Genomic DNA, 21,509 nt, shown 5'->3' with positions numbered 1-21,509 from the left:
TGCCATTAGAGTGGTACCATCTGCATATCTTAGGTTGTTCACACACCATTATATCAGCTGAATTGAATCAGATTTGACAAATGGTAGAAATATAGAAAAGAGATTGATGACTGAACTGCATGACTGGCTTTCTCTCACACAATTGTAGGCCACTGACAATTTCTCAAGAAAAGGAACACATAATATTGTCATGTACCTGCATTCAGCCCATGTGGAAGGCAATTTGCACCAGTCTTTTTCTGCTACACGTCAAAGGTGGCATTTCTGACCTATGCTGGCTCAAGCACTTATTGTACTTAATGTCACTGGAGGCACACTCATACGCACATGCATACAGTTCAAAAAGATATAGACTATAATTAGTCTATAATACATTAATTATAGCAGTGGCAAGAAGGATGTGCATACGGTTTCATAGACAGTCTCAAGCAAGTTCCCAGTAGGCAAATTCAAAGCAGTGGCAGAAATGACATTGGTAAATCATCAGCCAGCCCTGGTCCAAAAGAACGGTGTTTCCACAAGCGGGAATTCAGACAGAGTTGTTGTTCCCAATGAGGAATTACTTGTTAGCAGTGGTTCTAAAATAGAGTCCCCATTTGGTGCAAGCGATTACTGGTAAGAACCCCTTGCTTGCAAGGAGTCGTGCAGGCCTCCTTTGAGCTGCTGTTCACTCAGCCCTACATGCCTTACTTAAGTCCCGGGTCAGATCCCTCATCTTCTGCTGCTTCCAATGCTCTGCATGTTCTGCAGCAAAATCAGGCAAATGAGGTAAGTAGCTGAAGAGTGCAATTGCAGGAAAAGCATATGACTCATACATTGTGTTTAACTGTTGCTTTCAGCTCCTTGTGATGCCTGAATCTAGCTAATTGTAGATTATTTAATAAATATTGACTAAGCAAACATTTGTTTAACACAATGTGTGAACTAGGCCTAAAGGTTCTGGTGCAAATGAAGTTATTACATGCAAGATAAGTCTTACTTAACTTTACTATAGTCATTAACCAACACATCTCAGTAGTTTTAACTTTTCCCCAACATTAGGCACACTATTTTGGAGCTAAGGATTGGCAGGTGAAGGGCTTAAATCTTTTCTGACCTCCCTTTTATTTTGAATTCCAAATTTCTTTCCATCAAACTAAACCCTTCCAAAGAGTGGCAAATGAATGTGTTGTATGTTCAGAAGTGCTTACAGAAAATTAAAAGGGACTAGAAGCAAATTAATTATCCATTGATGATTGATGTTAAACTGGACAGAGTTCTTCTACCTTTACATCTGATTATTTTGTGGAGGACTGATGCATACTAATTGTACTACTTTTGATTTTCATCTGTTCTACATCTAAATTAGGATTTCGAAGAGGCAGAGGAACTAGAGATCAAATTGGCAACATACGCTGGATCATGGAAAAAGCTAGAGAGTTCCAGAAAAACATCTACTTCTGCTTCATTGACTATGCTAAAGCCTTTGATTGTGTGGATCATAACAAACTGTGGCAAGTTCTTAAAGAGATGGGAGTACCAGAACATCTTATTTGTCTCTTGAGAAACCTATATGCGGGCCAAGAAGCAACAGTGAGAACTGGACACGGAACCACTGATTGGTTCAAAATTGGGAAAGGAGTCCGGCAAGGCTGTATACTGTCGCCTTGCCTATTTAACTTATATGCAGAGCACATCATGAGAAAGGCAGGGCTAGATGAATCAAAAGTTGGAATTAAGATTGCTGGAAGAAATATCAACAACCTAAGATATGCAGATGATACCACTCTAATGGCAGAAAGTGAAGAGGAACTGAAGAGTCTCTTGTTGCGAGTGAAGAAGGAGAGTGCAAAAGTTGGGTTGAAACTAAACATTAAGAAAACTAAGATCATGGCATCCGGCCCTCTTAATTCCTGGCAAATAGATGGGGAAGAAATGGAGGTAGTGACAGATTTTATTTTCCTGGGCTCCAAGATCACTGCAGATGGGGACTGTAGTCAAGAAATTAAAAGACGCTTGCTCCTAGGGAGGAAAGCCATGGCAAATCTAGACAGCACACTAAAAAGCAGAGACATCACCCTGTCAACAAAAGTGCGTATAGTCAAGGCTATGGTCTTCCCAGTTGCAATGTATGGCAGTGAAAGTTGGACCATAAGAAAGGCTGAGCGCAAAAGAATTGAGGCCTTTGAACTCTGGTGCTGGAGAAGACTCCTGCGAGTCCCTTGGACTGCAAGGCGATCAAACCGGTCAGTCCTAGAGGAGATCAACCCTGACTGCTCTTTAGAAGGCCAGATCCTGAAGCTAAAACTCAAATACTTTGGCCACCTAATGAGGAGGAAGGACTCACTGGAGAAGAGCCTAATGCTGGGAAAGATTGAGGGCAATAGAAGAAGGGGACGACAGAGAATGAGGTGGCTGGATGGAGTCACTGAAGCAGTAGGCGTGAGCTTAACTGGACTCCAGAAGATGGTAGAGGACAGGAAGGCCTGGAGGAACATTGTCCATAGGGTCGCGATGGGTCGGACACGACTTCGCAACTAACAACACATCTAAATTATGAGGAAATTAGTATAAATTTTCTCACAATGTTTCGAAATAGCAAGGAGAAAGGTAAGACCGTGCATCCTATATTGGGGCTAAACTAAACAAACATATACACAAATAATGGCCATATAAATATGCTGAATGAGCATATCATGAGAGTTCAGCCACCAAGAACAAAGCAAGAAAAACATAATATTTAGAACCTAAATTCTTTCTAATATTTTTTCAGAATTACATATTGTTGCATGCAGTTGCTAGTTTGCTATATTTTCTTTATAGTTACCTGAGGAAGTGAAGGTGATGAATGATGATTTCAGAATTCTGAGTAGTTTTCTCACTACCCCTCAAATATGTTTTAAATAAACTTCAATGGAGTTTTAACATCTACGAGATTTTAGGCGTAAGCAAATTTCTCATATTTTCAATTATGTATTCTATTACTACATACCTTCTGATAAGGATGCATCTTTTAACCTGTCCCCAAAGAAAGTATAATTTCAGGCCACTGATGGAAGAGCACAATAGGCATTATTAAGAGATTCCCTTTTTCTATAATTCCACTGGCATCACATTTCATGCTAAGACACACATTTTAAACATATTTTGTTGAAGACCAAACTAACACGGCTCCTACTACTGAAATTCTTTGCATATTTAAGAACAACTAAACCTCAAGTCTATTAATGAAGGTCAAATGATCTGTTGATGCTATTTTTAGAGTAAGCTAAGGACTGCCCTGATAATGATCTTGCTTGAATCAGGCTAATCACATTTTCCTTTTACCAAAACATGATTCACTGAAACAAATGGATATATCATGTACAAATTATATCAGTGTTCAATTCAAGCACTGAGTTTCCTCAAGCAACATTCTTATTTAACCAGGCTTAACTAAAAGTTTTCTTGGAGTGATCAACCATGAACAGGTAGTCCTCAACTTATGACCACTATTTTTTTATCTGAGAATGTCACAGTGAAGGGGGAAATTTCCTACAGATTAATACCTTACCTGACTTTTGGTAAGGCATGGTGAGCTTCAGAGAGAGAAACTGTGGCAAAGACTAAAGAACCAGTGAGTAATCCAGTTCTTCAGAACCTTTCCAGACAAGGAGAGAGCAGAAGATCACCCACATATCTCTCAGACGTGTCAAACTCGTGATGTCACGTGACGTCACAGGAGGTATTGGAGCTTTTTCTCCATTGCCGGCAATGGGGTGGGCGCAGTTTCCTGGTGACGCATCCGGCCCACGGCCCAGCAGTTTGACACCCCTGCTAGACGGTTACTTCTCATGAGAAGACGGCAGGCAGCCCCATGGGGATGAGTGCCAGGAGATAAAAGGTTTAATCATCAAGGTCATCGCTGCAGCAGAGCCTTTTAAAAGACACTAAGTGCCCTAACCTTACTTCTAATCACTTTATATGTAAATATTTTTGTGGCCACAGGACCTGATTATTTGTGGGGCTGTCTGTCTCCAGTCCTTTCAAACAGAGTGGGTGTGGTCCAGGGTCTCTCACTTAAATGTCATCTTGTAGGACCAAGGAAGAGTGTCTTTTTAATCACAGCCCTTTGGAACAACATCTACCCAGGTATAAGTATAGCTCCCAGACTCTAAGGGTCCTGGAGGTCCCTTAAGGTCCAGCTCTGCTCCCAGACCTCAGATGAGGGTGTCTGGGGAACCCCCGTGGAATCCTTTTCCTGAATGGTGGGCATGCTATTTTAGTCTGTATAGTCATGTTTTAGTTGTGTTTTTAAAACACCTTTTGGTTACATTGTAAAGTCTTTTTTGAAGTTGGACAGCCTTAACAATAACAACAACAATAATAATGACATCAGTTGAGTACTTTCAATTTAACCACACCTCAATGGAAACCACTGTGAGTCCATATAGAGTCCATTCGAAGGTGCAAACTCTGCAGAATTTAACTTGCAGCAGAGTCATTTCCCAAGTGGGTATCCTTCTAAATTGAACAAATACATATTGTCAATTGTTATGATGTTGGGCAGCTTTATCAACTTAGTACATACATACATAAAGGAAGCTATTGGCATCTGTGGACCTGGTTAAGCAAACCAAATTGACAGTACCAAGTAGGGAAACCTAACTCCTATAAAATTCAGCTTAAAAAAAACTATAGAAGCATTAAAATGTGTATTAGCCTTACTGCTGAGATAGTACTTATTTATGACCTGTGAGAAGATTCATACAAAGGGCTATTGTGAGAAAAAATAGAACCTCTATGTATTCCATCTTGAGTTCCTGATAGAAAGGCTGAAAACAAAGGCAATTAATTGACCAGTCGTATTTATTTATTCGTTTGCTGGCTTAATATATATGCCACCAACCTCACTCTGCAAACCAGTTCTGACTGGCAATAATAATAATAATAATAATAATAATAATAATAATAATAATAATAATAATAATAATAATAATAATAATAATAATAATAATAATAATAATAATAATAATAATAATAAAGTTGGAAGGGACCTTGGAGGTCATTTAGTCCAACCCCCTGCTCAGGCAGGAAACCTTATACCATTTCAGGCAAATGGCTGTCCAGTCTCTTCTTAAAAACCTCCAGTGTTGGAGCATTCACCACTTCTGGAGGGAGATTGTTCCACTGGTTAATTGTTCTAACTGTCAGGAAGTTTCTTTTTAGTTCTAGGTTGCTTCTCTCCTTGACTAGTTTCCATCCATTGCTTCTTGTCCTGCTTTCAGGTGCTTTGGAGAATAGCTTGACTCCCTCTTCTTTGTGGTAGCCCCTGAGATATTGGAACACTGCTATCATGTCACCCCTCACCCTTCTCTTCATTAAACTACACATACCCAATTCCAGCAACCGTTCCCTATATGTTTTAGCCTCCAGCCCCCTAATCATCTTTGTTGCTCTTCTCTGTACCCTTTCTAGAGTCTCAACATCTTTTTTACATCGTGGTGACCAAAACTGGATGCAGTATTCCAGGTGTGGCCTTACCAAAGCATTGTAAAGTGGTATTAGTACTTCACTTGATCTTGATTCTATCCCTCTGTTAATGCAGCCTAGCACTGTGTTGGCTTTTTTGGCAGCTGCAGCACACTGCTGGCTCATATTGAAGTGATTGTCTACTAAGACTCCGAGATCCCTCTCACAGTTACTACTATTGAGCAAGGTACCACCTATACTCTACCTATGCATTTGATTTTTCCTGCCTAAATGTAGAACCTTACTTTTTTCACCATTGAATTTCATTTTGTTAGATAGTGCCCAGTGTTCGAGTCTGTCCAGATCCTTCTGTATCTTAAGCCTATCTTCTGGAGTATTGGCTATTCCTGCCAGTTTGGTGTCGTCTGCAAATTTGATGAGTTCCCCATCTATCCCCTCATCCAAATCATTGATGAAGATGTTGAAGAGCACTGGGCCCAGAACAGAGCCCTGGGGCACCCCACTACACACTTCCTTCCATGTAGATGCGGTTCCATTGAGGACCACACACTGAGTACGGCCTGTCAGCCAGATACGAATCCATCTGGTGGTTGTTAGCTGCAAAGTCGTGTCCGACCCATCGCGACCCTATGGACAACATTCCTCCAGGCCTTCCTGTCTACCATCTTCTGGAGTCCATTTAAGCTCACGCCTACTGCTTCAGTGACTCCATCCAGCCACCTCATTCTCTGTCGTCCCCTTCTTCTATTGCCCTCGATCTTTCCCAGCATTAGGCTCTTCTCCAGTGAGTCCTTCCTTCTCATTAGGTGGCCAAAGTATTTGAGTTTTAGCTTCAGAATCTGGCCTTCTAAAGAGCAGTCAGGGTTGATCTCCTCTAGGACTGACCGGTTTGATCGCCTTGCAGTCCAAGGGACTCGCAGGAGTCTTCTCCAGCACCATAGTTCAAAGGCCTCAATTCTTTGGCGCTCAGCCTTTCTTATGGTCCAACTTTCACTGCCATACATTGCAACTGGGAAGACCATAGCCTTGACTATACGCACTTTTGTTGACAGGGTGATGTCTCTGCTTTTTAGTGTGCTGTCTAGATTTGCCATGGCTTTCCTCCCCAGGAGCAAGCGTCTTTTAATTTCTTGGCTACAGTCCCCATCTGCAGTGATCTTGGAGCCCAGGAAAATAAAATCTGTCACTACCTCCATTTCTTCCCCATCTATTTGCCAGGAATTGAGAGGGCCAGATGCCATGATCTTGGTTTTCTTAATGTTAAGTTTCAACCCAGGTTTTGCACTCTCCTTCTTCACCCGCAACAAGAGGCTCTTTAGTTCTTCTTCACTTTCTGCCATTAGAGTGGTATCATCTGCGTATCTTAGGTTGTTGATATTTCTTCCGGCAATCTTAATTCCAACTTTTGATTCATCTAGCCCTGCCTTTCTCATGATGTGCTCTGCATATAAGTTAAATAGGCAGGGCGACAGTATACAGCCTTGCCGGACTCCTTTCCCAATTTTGAACCAATCAGTGGTTCCGTGTCCAGTTCTCACTGTTGCTTCTTGACCCACATATAGGTTTCTCAAGAGACAAATAAGATGGTCTGGTACTCCCATCTCTTTAAGAACTTGCCACAGTTTGTTATGATCCACACAATCAAAGGCTTTAGCATAGTCAATGAAGCAGAAGTAGATGTTTTTCTGGAACTCCCTAGCTTTCTCCATGATCCAGCGTATGTTGGCAATTTGATCTCTAGTTCCTCTGCCTCTTCAAAATCCTGCCTGTACTTCTGGTAGTTCTCAATCCACATACTGCTGAAGTCTAGCTTGTAGGATTTTAAGCATAACTTTACTAGCATGAGAAATGAGTGCAATGGTGCGATAGTTTGAACATTCTTTGGCACTGCCTTTCTTTGGAATTGGAATGTAAACTGATCTTTTCCAATCCTGTGGCCACTGTTGACTTTTCCAAATTTGCTGGCAAATTGAGTGTAGCACTTTTACTGCACTGTCTTTTAAGATTTTGAATAGCTCAGCTGGAATACTGTCACCTCCACTAGCTTTGTTGTTGCTCAGCTTTCCTAAGGCCCATTTCACTTCACATTCTAGGATGTCTGGCTCGAGGTCAGTGACCAACTCATTGTGATTATCTGGGACATTAAGCTCATTCTTGTATAGTTCTTCTGTGTAATTTTGCCACCTCTTCTTAATCTCTTCTGCCTCTGTTAGGTCCCTGCCATTTTGGTCCTTTATCATGCCCATTTTTGCATTAAACGTTCCCTTCATCTCTCCAATTTTCTTGAAAAGATCTCTGGTCCTCCCTATTCTATTGTTTTCTTCTATTTCTTTGCACTGTTCATTTAAGAAGGCATTCTTATCTCTTCTAGCTATTCTCTGGAATTCTGCATTCAATTGGGCATATCTGTTTTTCTCCCTTGCCTTTTGCTTCCCTCCTTTCCTCAGCTATTTGCAAAGCTTCCTCAGACAGCCATTTTGCTTTCTTGCATTTCTTTTTCTTTGGGATGGTTTTGGTTGCTACCTCTTGTACAATGTCGCGAACCTCTGTCCATAGTTCTTCAGGCACTCTGTCTATCAGATCTAATTCCTTAAATCTATTTGTCACCTCTACTGTATATTCAACAGGGATATGATTTAATTCATACCTGACTGGCCTAGTGCTTTTCCCTACTTTCTTCAGTTTAAGCTTAAACTTTGCAAGGAGAAGCTCATGGTCTGAGCCACAGTCAGCTCCTGGTCTTGTTTTTACTGACTGTATAGAGCTTCTCCATCTTTGGCTGCAGAGCATATAGTCAATCTGATTTCTGTGTTGACCGTCTGGTGATGTCCATGTGTAGAGCCGTCTCTTGGGTTGTTGGAAAAGAGTGTTTGCTATGACCATCGTATTCTCTTGACAAAATTCTATCAGCCTGTGCCCTGCTTCATTTTGTACTCCAAGGCCAAACTTGCCTGTTATTCCAGTTATCTTTTGGCTTCCTACTCTAGCATTCCAATCCCCCATGATGATAAGGACATCATTTTTTGGTGTTAGTTCTATAAGGTGCTGTAGGGCTTCATAGAACCGGTCAATTTCATCCTCTTCAGCACTGGTGGTTGGGGCATAGACTTGGACTACTGTGATATTGAATGGTTTGCCTTGGATTCGAACTGAGATCATTCTGTCATTTTGAGGATTGTATCCCAGTATTGCTTTTCCTACTCTTTTATTGACTATGAAGGCTACTCCATTTCTTCTGAGGGATTCTTGCCCGCAGTAGTATACCTGATGGTCATCTGAATTAAATTCACCCATTCCTGTCCATTTTAGTTCGCTGATACCTAAGATGTCAATGTTCAGTCTTGTCATCTCTTGTTTGACCACGTCCAGCTTTCCTTGATTCATGGATCTTACATTCCAGGTTCCTATGGAGAAAAAAATCTTTACAGCATCGGACTTTACTTTCACCACCAGACACATCCACAGCTGAGCGTCCTTTCGGCTTTGGCCCAGTCGCTTCATTCTTTCTGGCGCTACTAGTACTAGCCCTCTGCTCTTCCCCAGTAGCATATTGGACGCCTTCCGACCTGAGGGGCTCATCTTCCAGCGTCATATCGTTTTGCCTTTTGGTACTGTCCATAGGGTTTTCATGGCAAAGATACTGGAGTGGGTTGCCATTTCCTTCTCCAGTGGATCATGTTTTGTCAGAACTCTCGGCTATGACCTGTCCATCTTGGGTGGCCCTGCATGGCATAGCTCATAGCTTCATTGAATTACGCAAGCCCCTTCGCCATGACAAGGCAGTAATCCATGAAGGGGATCTGGTGGTGATGCTATCTAACCCACATTTTTCTATCTTATCAAGTAGTAGGTTGTGATCTACTTTATCAAATGCCTTACTGAAGTCCAAGTAAATTATATCTACAGCATTCCTCTGGTCCACTAGTTTTGTCACTTGGTCAAAGAATGTAATAAGATTTGTCTGGCATGATCTGTTTTTGACAAACCCATGTTGACTTTTAGTGATGACTTTGTTTGCATCAAGGTGTTCGCTGATTTGTTGTTTGATTATCTTTTCCAGAATCTTCCCAGGTATTGAGGTCAGGCTGATAGGTCTGTAGTTTCCTGGGTCTATTTTTTTAATTGATTTATTAAATCAATTCATACATATTTTAGTAATTAATGATGTTCATTGTGAAGGTAATCCTTTACTTGCAACCCCAATCGAGTCCAAAAATTTCCATTCCTAAGCAAGACAGTTTATTAAGTGAGTTGTGCCCCATTTTATGACCTTTTTTCCACAGTTTTTTAATGAATCACTGCAGCTGTTAAGTGAATCTGGCTTCCCCCATTGACTTTGCTTGTTGGAAACCAGCTGGGGAGGTTACAAATGGTGATCACATAACTCCAGGATAGTGCAATTGTCATAAATACATGCCAGATGCCAAGGGTCCAAATTCTGATACATGACCATGAGGATGCTGCAACAGTCATAAGTGTAAAAACTGGTTGTAAGCCACTTTTTTCAATGCTACTGCAACTTAGAACAGTCACTAAACAAATAGTTGCAAATCGAGGACTACATGTATATTATAACAGTATCTAAGTGACATTCTAAGTCAAACATGTTCTGCCTCAGCTGAATATTTTTTATTTATACCCCTCCTCCATATACATAAACAGCATATAGGATTGTTTTTACTTTGCAGCAATTAAGCAAACATTGCTCTCTGTTAATTTTGCATTTACCAAGTGATGTATGCATTTCAACTCCTATATATGCCTACATTTTTTTCATCAGTGGAAGTAAAGACCTATGATTTAGGTCTCTTTTGCTCTTCATAATTATGGCTTGAAAGCCTTTTCATCTTGTACAAATATACACATGTGTGTTGTCAGGTCATGTGTAAAGTTATTAACTGGTATAGGATACAGTGCTTATATTTTCAGGAGATGATCTTTTTATGCATCTCTAAATGTTAATAATGATGATGATGATGATGATGATGATGATGATGATGATGATGATAATAATAATAATAATAATAATAATAATAATAATAATAATAATAATAATAATAATCCCTGCAATCAAAAAGAGTAAAAATTAGGGCTATTTCAAGAATCTTAATTATATGCAAAACCAATTTCTTGAAATAGGATTGACTAAAAGAAATTGAACATGGGAGAATATGGTTACTGGCTAACAGATCTTCAGTGCATTGCATGCTAGAAAAATTCTGTGTTTTGGCTTGAATGACTTTCGTACATTGCGTTTCTAACAGAGGTGCTGTCTTTCTATATTTGAATGGCTCCAGGATTAAGCCAAATGGAAATGATGTGACTTTGGCTCAGAGTTAAGGTCTCTTCAGAAATTTTCCCTGGCATGTTGTATAGAATGGGTGGCATTTCAGTAGATCTGATTACAAGTTGATCTATTTCTATTTTGTCTTCTATTACATTGCACTTGATCTCTGCTATGTCAGTTGTGAGAGGCAGACTCTATCAGTAATTTAGAAGAGTGCCTTAAAAATCACCATAAATTTAATTGCTTACTAATATTTATTATACTAGAATATTGTTCTTTTTCCAAGGAGCCCTCAGTTCCATGCATGTTATTACCACCAACAACTATAAGAGGCTGGTTATAGACGCAGAAGACTCTTCTTCCAATCATTCTTCTACATGTTGAGTTGGCATAAAAGTATATATGCTGGCATACTTTGCCTGATGGTCAAACCCTATTCTGCCTTGGGTGACAAAACTGGTGACTGGTGCTGTCCTTATAATATGAATGCTGGACAATTAAAAGGCAATGATGGTTGGATTCCTCTGGCTATGGTCCCTTCCCATCCAGAGTTACCTGCCAGCAGGAAGGACAAACACCAATTGCTGTCCTTCACATGCAGTTTGGGGGTTGAAAGGCAATGGGTGGGTGCCTGGGGTAGAGACTTGGCCATATTTTTTTTTCAGGCTGCTCAAGCAACAGGTCACAGCATAGTGCTTCTTTGCACTCAGGCTATTTCTGAGGATGAAACTCTTCAGAAAGAACATGATTTGTTTAAACTTGTGTCTAGACTCATATCCAAAGCCAAGCTGGCTGACAGAGCACACATGTAATGGGGGAACATAAACAACATGGGAAAGCTTTCTCAGGAGCTGTTTCCCTTTCACCTCTCCAGTGCCCATGCTGACTGGCTGTGTTGTCAGTCAAGTGTGAGATGAAGTGGGAGGGACCAATTGATAAATATTGCAAGAGAATGCCACTACTGGCAGCTCCTAATTTCAGGCTATATCCCAGTTAAAGAGGAAACAGGCAAATTCTTTTAATTTCACGTCATCAATATATGTCTTCTAAAAAGAAAGATTAGCAGGTCAGCACCTTATAGTTAGGATGTGAAGATAACTTTTTCAAACTATGTGGTGAGATTCTTCGTGAAACCAGAATTTGTATCTTAACTTTTCTGCATTCAAATTTAAATTAGCTATAGGACGCTGAGCTTCTCGATCAGAAGGTCGGCAGTTTGGTGGGTCGAATCCCGAGTGCTGCTTAACAGGGTGAGTGCCTGTTACTCGTCCCAGCTTCTGCCAACCTAGCAGTTCTAAAGCACGTTAAAATGCAAGTAGAAAAATAGGGACCACTACGGTGGGAAGGTAACAGCGTTCCGTGCGCCTTTGGCGTCTAGTCATGCCGGCCACATGACCATGGAGACGTCCTCGGACAAGCGCTGGCTCTTTGGCTTTGAAACGGAGATGAGCACCGGCCCCTAGAGTCGGAAACGACTAGCATGCATGTGCGGGGGAACCTTTACCTTTACCTTTACATTTAGATACTTTCACATTTTTGTATGCTTTATTACCTTTCTTTCCCTATACGGTAAGTTCATAAAAGTCTTTTGATGTGTCACTCATAAAGTTGATGAAAAAAGACATGTCAGTCACATTGGATCTAAGCTAATGTCTCAGGCTGGGCTTGGTGCAAATAAGCTGCATGTTCTGCTATCACCGATGGGTAAATGAGGAAGCCAAACAATGTAACTGTCCCTCCTTCCTGCCCAAATTCTTTTTAATTTTAGAGGTAATTATGGTTCGGATACATCAACAAAACAGCTCCAAACTGGTTTGTAGTAATGGACAGAGGCAAGTGTATGAAATACAATGTGGCTAGATAGAATTAGTACTGCCATCACTGTAGTACACTCCAAATCTAAAAGCATGGAGAATGTTTGTGGGGAGGGAAAGTTTTTTCATTCAGGCAGCATGATATCTGCAACGTATCAGAATATTCCGCTTCATTTTGATTAGGGAAGAAGAGGATATTTTTCTTCAATACAATCTGAAGATTTTTAATGTATTAACTATAAACTCCCTGCTAATGTTCCTTTTCAAAAGAAATCATAGGTAAATAACACTCATACGTTGTACTATCACTCAGACGTGTCTTTGCTGATCACAGAGTTGCTTTCAATCAAGTTCCTGGCTTGATACTAAATGCCACACAGGGTGCAACTCTTGACAAATATATTTATTGCAGGAATTAGGAGCTTAAGGAAGATTTTCAGCAACTGCCAAGGGAAAGGCACAGGTCATATTTCCAGCAGAAGCAAGATTCAATTTTTGCAATTTTTCTCTTCCCCCCCCACATCAGTATTGTGAAAGGAACAAATAACATCTGTGTCTTGTAAAATGCTGTGGTCTCAAGCTGTTTCCTCCTGACCTCGCCAGATCTAATCCTCACACAGATGTTTTTTATGGGTAAAATAAGTATATGGCTGGGAGAAAGACCCTTTAATCTAGTAGTAAGGAATAACAGCCAGTGAAAATATAAGAAGTTAGTTTTCTTTATCCATTTGACTGTCCAGGTAGAAAAATATCAAATTATTGTGAATGCACACAAGCCTCAGATATTCACTTGAGTGAACATGATGTATTTTATTCATATCCCACAATGGTGGGTTAGGTATAACATTTTTCTTGATTTGATATTAGTACTATTGCAAGGGATGATAAAGCATAGTAGATAATGGGAATCAAAATGACAATTCTATTTTTTGCCATTAATAGTGTCAGAAGCAGTATTGCGTTTCATGCAATGTATCTCAAGTAAATGTGTAGGATGAGGCTTATGGGGCCTTGGAAAGGTCATTCTTTTTCAGCTTCATAGAGTAGTGATGACACAGAAAGAGTATTGATAAGTATCTTGCATTTAAATAGATAATGAAATAAAATATTTTATAGGACAATTTGCCGTTAGGAGCAGGGATGTGGGCTCATTCTTTCAATCCCAGAACTCTTACTTGAAAGTAAATGCCTGGAAGTTTATGATTAGAAATCAGAAATATTGTCTAACCAGCAGAGGGAGCTAATGACTTGTATCTCTTAAATCCCTCTTCAAAATTTATTGTATAAATGAAGGTAAAGCATAGAATCTGAGAAAAAGCTGAAAAATAAAAGAACATAATTTCCTTTCTAATTACGGGGGTCACCAATATTTTTCATGTTAGTTTATCAAATTTTAAGTAAGTGCAGCGACAGGAATAAAGCTTGCAGGAGAATGTAAGATAATCCTACATCCCTAACCCACAGAGTATTGACAGAAAAAGTATACCTATATAAATGATTCTTCAGTGAAACATAGGGAAGTCAGAAACCAATTTAAGTGATATAAGTCTGAACTGTGCTTGGCAGCATTACCCTATTGCCCCTGTGTTGCATTTTTTTTGAGAATGTGCTCTGGGATTGTGTCTGGAGATATGCAGACTTAGGCTCATACAGACCTTTTAGAAAAGGGAGTTCTTGCATACCAAGACATTGTATTGTTTATTTATTTTATTTATTTATTAAATTTGTATGCCGCCATCTCCCCTACAAGGTTACTCTGGGTGGCCATTGTTTAATGCTGTAATTTTTCCTTCCCTTGTGTATCTGGTGTTCTCCAGATATGTTGGAGTGTGTTAATCTTTATTCCTTTATTCCTATTCAGCAGAACCCAGGAACATGGGGATGTTGCCTAAACAATTGGGGAGCACCAAACCTGGGGCAGACTGGTGTAGGATAATACACTGGATAATACTGCCAAGAACTATCTTCAGGTTGTTGTAAAAAGCAGGATCATACAAAGGTCAGTTCCCATCATTGTGCTATGCTATATGATTTATTTGGACTCGAATATTATGTGAACCAAGCCATTACAGCTTAGTCAACAAGACAGCAAAAAAGAAGTGATAATTTTAGTGCAGTGTGTCAAACCATCAAACATAATCTGATCTCAAACTCCCAGTTTTGATAGGTTAATAAGAATAGCTTAAACTATGTCTCAGGTCCTACAGGAAACTTTTGCAAATGAAGGCATATGATCAGTCCTCAACAATTATTCAATATATGGGCATTGTGGTGGCAGTCATGACCAGACGGCAATTATAGCCAGGTGGCAGTTGTAGCCAGGAAGGCTTTTTTTACAACTACAAATTGTGCACCAGTTACACCCAATTCATTGACCAACATGCCTTCCTCATAGTCACTCATGCCCTAATCACCTCCTGTTTGGATTGTTGTAATGTGCTCTACATGGGGCTGCCCTTGAAGCTTCAGTTGGTTCAAAATGCAGTTGTCTGCATAGCACTGTGCATGTCAAGATTTTCACTTGCTGTCAGAATCCATTTATATCATATTCATAAATGGAATGTTTCAAACATATCCCATGGATTCTGCCATCTCCCGAAGAGAAGAGGATAGATGTGTATTGAACCGGCAATAGGCATTTCAAAGGAAAGGAGAAGCCTTTTGAACTGGGGAAACAAAAGGGGGGGCTAGCATCTGGTTTTTGTCACGGTAGACAGCAATAAACAAAAGGGTCCTAACTTCCTTTTTCCCACGAGATGGATGATACGAGAGGAAGGATGGGGGGGACTGACCAAATGGGGATTAAGGGGGGTTAAACCGGGAACTCTTTATAAGGATTTACATCGTGGAACCATTAAGCCCTGTCTCATTTCCTACAACCGAGCATGTCATAGTAAAGATTTCTTTTGGACTAAAAACCTGGCTCCAAGAGTTTTTGTCTTCCTAAGACGTGGTTTGGGGTGGGTCCTGACATTAGACAGGGCTTGCAACGAAAGTCAACCCGGGAAGAAGAACCTTACCGGGGGACTTTGCAAATAAATATGATGTCTGACGATGAAGCAAGAAGGGAAGGAAGCCCCACGGAGAAGGAGCCTTCCTCCCAGCCAAACTCCCAGAAACATTGGGAAACTGAAGCATCATATTCCTCCTGGGAGGAAACGGCGGAGCAGCACGAACAAAAACCCCAGTGGTCGATGGGCGTTGGAAGGAAAAGTGAGTGGGAAAAGGCTTCGAGAGAAGTGACCCTGAGACGGAGCGACCACCAACCGGAATGGAAACAAGAGATGGAGAACTCCCTGCACGCCAGTGAGGAAGAGCGGATTCTGGAAAAAGCTATTGACTTGATGAAAACAACCCTGAGCTCACTAAGGGAGGAGAGAACTGGAAACCACAACACCTGGGGTCGCAACTGGAGGGGTAACGGAAGGAATCCAACACCTGAAACCCCAGGGCTGTCCAATGGAACAGGAGCCGCTGACTCAGCGGTACCCCCCCCCCAGACCCACAGATGGGGATCGAGATGAGGAGCGATACACTCTGCGGCGCAGACAACGATCCAGCCAAAGATTCCCACCCCTGGAAGCAAAATTCAAGGGGTAGCCAACACGACTGGGATTTTTCCTAACCCAAGTCCTCAGCTACATGGAAGAGTACGGACGGGACATCCCCAGTGACAAAACACGCATCCGAATTGTGCAATCTGCCCTGGACGGGACGGCCGCAGACTGGGTGGTGAACCTGCATGACTCCAACGCCCCAGAACTCAACGACTTCAACCGATTCATGTCATCCTTGAGGCGACGATTCGAGGACCCTTTGGCTGACCGGAAGGCCTGGGAGAGAATCAAGACGGTGAGGCAGGGCAGGAGAACAGTGGCCGAATATACCCAAGAATTCCGAGCCATCGCCAGCAAGCTGAACTGGCCAGAAGACATCCTCCTCAGCCATTTCAAAGACGGTCTAAACTACGACCTGTATGACGCTTGCCTGCCTCGGGGAGACCCCTACCATCTCGATGACTGGTATGTCCTGGCAGAGGAAGTGGAAATAGACCTATTGAAAAGACAACGCAGAGGAAAACCATGGGGCCGCCCGCCACTCGAGCAAACACGTGAGGGGGAAAACCCACCGGCCACGGCTAAAAAATCAAAGGGATGTTTCAATTGCGGGAGAGAGGGCCACCGTGCTGCAGAATGTCGTTTGAAAGCCCCTCCACGCAAAACAGAGGCACCAACTTCCAAAAAGCTGGGGAAGTCTCAAGGCAACCCAAAAGAATCTTCCATGAAGGGGACAGAGGCTGTAGAGTCCACAATTTCTGCCAAAACCTGGGATTGGACTCCGGCCTACACTGCAGAGGCGGTGGACACCTCGGAAGACAGCTCAGAGGGAGAACCTTTGGTAAGTGGACCTCTTCCACCCATACTTAAGACAGTAACTATATTAGCTTCCTCTGCACCAAAAGCCAATGAAATAAAAGCTTTGATAGACTCTGGCTGCATCCGCTGCCTCATCAGCCCAACGCTGGTGGAGGAACTGAGCATCCCAGTGAGGAGGCTAAAACAACCAATCTCCTTCAGTCAATTAGACGGGTCTATAGCAGGGGGGGGACCAGCTACCCTAGCCACTCTACCACTCCACATGTCCCTGGGGTCCCATGAGGAAGACATAACATTTATAGTGGCCCCAGGCATGGCATGCCCAATGATTTTAGGACTGGAATGGCTGAAGAAATGGAACCCCGGGATAAACTGGAGGACTGCAGAACTCAACTTCCCAAAAGGGGAACAGGAAAATGTAAAACCCCCAAACACCCCCCCAACCCAGAGGGAGGAAAAAGCAGCAGTGGGGGAAGAGAAGGGGCTAACAGAGATACCGGAGGAATACAGAGACCTGGCTGAGGTTTTCAGTGAGGAAAGAGCAGATGAGCTCCCCCCCCACCGCCCCACAGACTGCACCATAGAATTCAAACCTGGGGCAAAACTCCCAAAACCCAGGATGTATGCCATGAGCCCAAGGGAAATGGCAGAAATGGAAAGATTCATAAAGAAAAACTTAGAAAGAGGATTTATTGAGCCCGCCAAACCCAAAGTAGCCGCCCCAGTTCTGTTCAGGGAGAAGAAGGATGGGTCTTTTCGCTTGTGCGTAGATTACCGAAACCTAAATACAGTTAGTGAATGTAATCTGTACCCCCTTCCCCTAATGAAGGATATGCTATCCCACCTATCGAAAGGAAAGATTTTTACCAAACTAGACCTGAGGGAAGCATACTACCGTATTAGGATTAAGGAAGGAGACGAATGGAAAACTGCATTCAACTGCCCAATGGGGTGCTATCAATTCAAAGTATTGCCATTTGGACTGCAAGGGGCCCCCGCAGTCTTTATGCAATTAATTAATGACGTACTGAGAGAGCACCTATATAAGGGGGTCCTGGTTTACCTCGATGACATCCTTATCTTCACAGAAACCAAAGAGGAACATATCAAACTAGTCAGAGCAGTCCTGAAGAAATTGCGAGCTGCCCATTTATATGCTAAATTATCGAAGTGTGAATTTCATCAGGAAAAAATCAACTACCTGGGATATCGCATATCCCCAGAGGGCATCGAAATAGACCCAGAGAAGGTCAGGGCAGTACTAGAGTGGGCACCCCCCCGCACACGGAAGCAATTGCAAAGTTTCCTGGGGTTTGCAAATTTCTACCGCCAATTCATCCCTGCATTTGGCCAAATAGCCATGCCCCTCACAAATTTGTTGAAAACGAAGGGGGGGTCACCCGTGAAACCCAGCCAGCCTCTGAAATGGTCAATGGAATGTCAAGCAGCATTTGAGAGGCTAAAGAGACTCTTTTCTGCGGAACCTGTACTTAAACACCCAGATCCCAACAAACCTTTTGTAATACAGGCAGATGCGAGCGACGTAGCAGTCGGAGCCGTATTACTACAAGAAAATGATGAGGGGGCGTTGCAACCTTGCGCATATACATCCAGGAAACTTACAGAAACTGAACAACGATGGCCAATATGGGAGAAGGAAGCATTCTCATTAAGGTGGTCATTATTAACTTGGCGTCAATTTTTGGAAGGAAATAAAATACCTTTCCAGGTCTGGACTGACCACAAAAATTTAGAAGCACTAAAAACGCCCAGGAAGCTCACTCCTAAGCAAGCCCGCTGGTCCCAACACTTTCACCGATTCAATTTCACTCTCAAACACTTACCGGGGGGAAAGAACTTCCTGGCAGATGCATTATCCCGCATGCCCCAATATAACAGCACAAGAGTTACTGACTTTAAACCACTTGTACCGGAACAACAACTGGCAGCACCAGTCACCACCAGGGCACAAGAAAAAATGAAGCCGAAGGTAGATAGCCAAACTGGAATAGAATTCAGGAAATCTTTGGAAAGTGATGAATGGTTCCAGAAAAATAAACATGTGTGCACAATTAAAGATGGACTGCCGTGGGTGGGGGAGAAGCTATATATACCGGCCACACAGAGAATCAATTTCATGCAACTGTGCCATGATACAAAATCAGCAGGACACTTTGGCTTTGTAAAAACCTTACACTTAACTAAAAGGCAATTTTGGTGGCCATCTATGAAAAAGGACATAGAAAGCTATGTGGGTAGCTGTCAAATTTGCGCAATGGCCAAAAGACTGCAAGGGAAACCGCCAGGTCTGTTACAACCGGTGGCGAATCCCTCAGCCCCATGGAAAGAAATAGCCATGGATTTTATTGTGGAACTACCAGAAAGCAACGGAAACACCGTTATCTGGACTGTTACTGATCTGTTCTCTAAGCAAGTCTATTTCATACCTTGCCCAAAAATTCCTACTGCAAAAGCATTAGCAAAACTTTTTGTACAACATATTTACAGATTGCATGGGGCACCACAACGCATCATATCTGACAGGGGGGTGCAATTTACCTCAGCATTCTGGAAGGAATTTTTATCTCTGTTAGGAACCACCCAAGGGCTGACATCTAGTCATCACCCTCAGGGTAACGGGCAAGCGGAAAGGGCTAACTCTGTACTTGAACAATATTTAAGATGTTATGTACATTTTCAGCAGAACAATTGGACAGACCTGCTGCCTTTCGCAGAAGTGGCATATAACAACGCAATTCACTCCAGCACAGGTTACACTCCTTTTCAAGTAGCCACAGGCCAGAGCTTCAACCCCATACCTGATCTAACTCCAAAAGAACCGGTAATTCCAGAACTAAAGGAATGGATTGCTCAGTTACAATACACCTGGCCTATTGTCAGAAAAGCATTAACAGAGGCTAGATTAGCACACAAGACACAGGCAGACAAGAAAAGATCTGATCCCACACCGTTCAAGGTGGGAGAGATGGTATATCTGTCTACAAAATACCTTAAGTCTCTCCAACCCTGTAAAAAACTAGGACCAAAATACATTGGACCTTTTCCAATTAAAAGAATCATAAACCCAGTAACAGTTGAATTAGAACTACCTAAAAATCTTAGACGAATACACCCAATCTTTAACTGCAGTCTAATAAAGAGAGAACAACAATCTCCCCTACGAACAAAAATTCCACCACCACCACCTCCCATCATGGTGGAAGGAGAACAACATTTCGAGGTGAAGGAAATTCTGGATTCCAGGAGACATCATGGAACAACTCAATATCTAGTGGCTTGGAAACACCTCCCCTCCTCAGAAAATGAATGGGTCAGCAAACACCACGTTAAAGCACCAAAGCTGCTTAAGAGATTTCATACAGAATATCCAAACAAACCGAGTTAACATTTACACATGTTTTTTTTTTCTTCTCTTTTCTTTTCTCCCCCTACAGATGGACACATCTTTCTTCTAAGGAGAGCGGACTGTCAGAATCCATTTATATCATATTCATAAATGGAATGTTTCAAACATATCCCATGGATTCTGCCATCTCCCGAAGAGAAGAGGATAGATGTGTATTGAACCGGCAATAGGCATTTCAAAGGAAAGGAGAAGCCTTTTGAACTGGGGAAACAAAAGGGGGGGCTAGCATCTGGTTTTTGTCACGGTAGGCAGCAATAAACAAAAGGGTCCTAACTTCCTTTTTCCCACGAGATGGATGATACGAGAGGAAGGATGGGGGGGACTGACCAAATGGGGATTAAGGGGGGTTAAACCGGAACTCTTTATAAGGATTTACATCGTGGAACCATTAAGCCCTGTCTCATTTCCTACAACCGAGCATGTCATAGTAAAGATTTCTTTTGGACTAAAAACCTGGCTCCAAGAGTTTTTGTCTTCCTAAGACGTGGTTTGGGGTGGGTCCTGACATTTGCATCAAACCTTTTGCAGGAGCTGCATTGGTTACTAATTTGCTTCTGGATGCAATTCAAGGTGCTGGTTATCACCTTTTAAGCCTTACATGGCTTGGAACCAGGTTATTTGAAGGACCGCCTTCCTCAGTTACATCTATCCAGACTATCAGAGTGGGAAGGCAAGGTATGTTGTGGGTCACATCTATGAAAGAAGTACATCTTGTGGACCAAGGAAAAGTGTCTTCTTTGTGGTGGCTCCTTCCCTTTGGAATGCCATTCCCCTAGAAATAAGTCTGGTTTTCACCTTGATAGTTTTTCAGAAGGCCCTGAAGACATGGGGATGCTAGGTTGATATGGAGCCAATAAAGTAGCTGACGTGATTTGTGGTTGCCATCACTGGGGGTGGTAACTGGGTTCTTACATTGTGAAATTTTAATATTGTAGGCTGCTTGGAGTTACCATCTGTGAGTTGGGAGACCATATAAATTTGTTTAAATAAATAAATAAATAAATAAATAAATAAATAAATAAATAAATAAATAAATAAATAGTGGTAAACAGGTTTGAACATTATAGAATGCTATCATATTTGAATCTATAAAAACTGCATCAAATATAGTAGGGAAAGCTTATTGCCAGTATAGTACTGCTACTCAGAATCTG

At 41.9% G+C, this 21,509-nt stretch overlaps 1 long non-coding RNA gene across 1 annotated transcript; it reads left to right on the top strand.

The window, feature by feature from the left end:
- Positions 1 to 11,961: 11,961 nt before the first annotated feature.
- LOC308661875 lies at positions 11,962 to 20,530 on the top strand. The gene is made up of 3 exons (XR_014025032.1): positions 11,962 to 11,988; positions 14,414 to 14,551; positions 20,384 to 20,530. It is a non-coding gene; the product is annotated as an uncharacterized lncRNA (long non-coding RNA).
- Positions 20,531 to 21,509: the final 979 nt, after the last annotated feature.

This window comes from Vipera berus (assembly GCF_964194415.1).
Source record: "Vipera berus genome assembly, chromosome: 2".
NCBI lineage: Eukaryota > Metazoa > Chordata > Lepidosauria > Squamata > Viperidae > Vipera > Vipera berus.
This window is presented reverse-complemented; position numbering and strand designations above follow the sequence as displayed.